The sequence below is a fragment of the Suricata suricatta genome, chromosome 6 (assembly GCF_006229205.1).
Source record: "Suricata suricatta isolate VVHF042 chromosome 6, meerkat_22Aug2017_6uvM2_HiC, whole genome shotgun sequence".
Classification (NCBI taxonomy): Eukaryota; Metazoa; Chordata; class Mammalia; order Carnivora; family Herpestidae; genus Suricata; species Suricata suricatta.
Window position 1 is genome coordinate 31190289 of NC_043705.1, and position 2465 is coordinate 31192753.

Below are 2465 nucleotides of genomic sequence, written 5' to 3' on the forward strand. Positions count from 1 at the left end.
TAGCTGTGAAATTAGGTGATTAACTAGTTGGTACCTAACCTTCTAATTTCTGTATAAGTCTAATTACATGAAATAGAAGTGGGGGTTTTGATTTTTTACTTTGCTTTTCTGTTTGGAGTATCATTGAAACTACTGTATTGTAAATGATGGAAAATAATTGCATATGTTAAAAAAATAAATTGTATAAAAAAATAAAAATTTAAAAAAATGTATGTATTTGTGGAAGTTATTTGGATCATGTTTACTATTAAATTCTAGTGACTGATTTTCAAAATGTTGATCTATTCTACACTAAAGCCTGGTGTGAGGAATGCCCTATGCTTTATGATAAAGAATGATCTGTGCCTTATAAACACATACAGAAATCCATAAAATAATATACAAAGTAATTCACAAACTTACATACAAATTCATAAAAATGTGTTCTGGGTGTTTATTTAGCCACTCTTATTTGGGCAGTTATACAATTGGACTTTCCTAAACAAAAAGAAAGTCAACTTGGATTTTCATAATATTGAAATATACTGCTGAAAGCTTCAATCGTATTTCTTATCATCATAAAGCTATTGATCTAAATAGCTAATAAATAGTTGTTAAAGTTGACTACCAAATTTGTGTCTATATATACTTGTGTTTAATTTTGTTCTCATTTTTATTGCTTTCTCATTTATTTTTAGACTGGACCTGGCTAAAAGTTGTTTCGAGAATAACTTAACCAGTAATTTTCCCTCATTATACCCTTAGGAAAAAAAGTAATTCAGGTAAGTACAGGTAATTAAATTCCAGTAGGATGACCCTTGAGATTTAAAAATAAATATTTAGATTATAAAGCAAGCTCTTTAATTGCTCACATTGACCAAAAGTTCAACTAAGCGGTCGTATACTTATATCCATACAACTTTAGTTGGAAGCCACATGATCAGCTTACTAGGCTTACTGAACACAACATAAAACATTATACTTCAGATAAGTTCATTTCTTATCTTATTTAATTCCTACTTCTATACTTATTGTCCAAAATGACAAAATAATGCTTATTTCTTACAAATGAAAGTTTAACATAAAATTGATAACATAAATTGAAATAAAATACCTCAAAGCTATATTGAAGAGAAGATAACTTGGACATCAAAGATAGATAATTATTTGGTTGATAAAGGATGTTCATGTCTGCAAAGTAATTTAAAGTGAAAATCTTGTACAAGCCAATAATCAAACCTGAATAAGATGAGAGAAACTCAGAAGAAATTCTCTCTTTTGAAAGAGGAGGAAAAGCTGCAGGAAAACCAAAAGAAACATACATTGAATTATATTTGAACTTCTATTTATAGAGGAAAACGAGAGACAGGAAATAATGTTGCCTTTCCTGTCTTGCATCCTTTGAAAATATTTAAGATTTATCTAAGGTTCTGAAATAGTTTTAAAGGATTTTACCAAGCAGTGACTATTTGTTTAGTGAACTTGATGCCAAATTATAGAAGATTTTGTCTTCAATTATTATAAGTGAGAATAATTTTTAAAATTTATTATTAGTATTTATGGAATACATACAGTGCGCCAGGTAAGTATTGATCAAATAAAAATTTCAAATTCTAACATATATGGTGTTCACAATAGAAGTCACAATTTTAGTGTATTAATATTTCAATGGAAGAGCAGGTTTATATACAATCTGAGAGAAACAAATAAGTTATATGCTCATGTTTATTCAGGGGCAGAGCATGGAGAGCAGTGAACAAGGCCTAGAAATGTCAAACACTCTACAGATAAAGTTAGTGGTAAAGACAAACACCACAAATATAGAGAAATGCATAATTACATAAAAGCTTTAAGACATTAAGAAGTCTATTTAAATAAAATTTCTTCTTTTGCTACTTGAGTAATTTATAGTTATAGAAAGATTAATCACCAAGAAAAGGTCAAATATAGAGAATATACATACTTGATAATCAGTTACCTAAAAATGCTAAGCCCAATGAATATTCATAAAAGGAGGAAAATTAAGCACAATCAGCGACATGCCTAGGTTTGGAATAGAGGTGTACATATTTAGACAACCAAAATTTCTTAAAGAAAGGCATTGCAATGGGAGTCAGGTTTGCCAAAATTAAGGAGAGGCTGGCTTGACCAAATACAATCCTTAACTGAATACAAAACTATTCCTGCAGTTGGGGTTTTCTTTAATTTCTCTCTCCGTGTCTTCAACCAAGAGGTTGGGAAATACCGGCTTCAAAAATTTGAACTCACCAGTCCTAGGGACTCCCGTCAGACACACGTCATACTGGTAGCTCTGGGACAGCGTCCCCGTGCCGCTGACGTCCACCAGGTGGCCCGGAAAGTGGCCCTCGGGCACCGGGCAGCGGCCCGCCGACGCCGCCCGGCTCCGCCTGCACAGCCGCACCGCCACGAACACCAGCACCGAGAACAGGAAGAGCGACGACACGGACGCCAAGGCGATGACCAGG

General features: G+C 33.1%; 1 protein-coding gene across 1 annotated transcript in view; it reads left to right on the forward strand.

Annotated features, from left to right (window-relative positions):
- The window catches only part of LOC115293404 (protocadherin beta-2-like), a 38750-nt gene that overhangs the window by 34369 nt on the left and 1916 nt on the right, over positions 1 to 2465 (forward strand). The window lies entirely within an intron of this gene.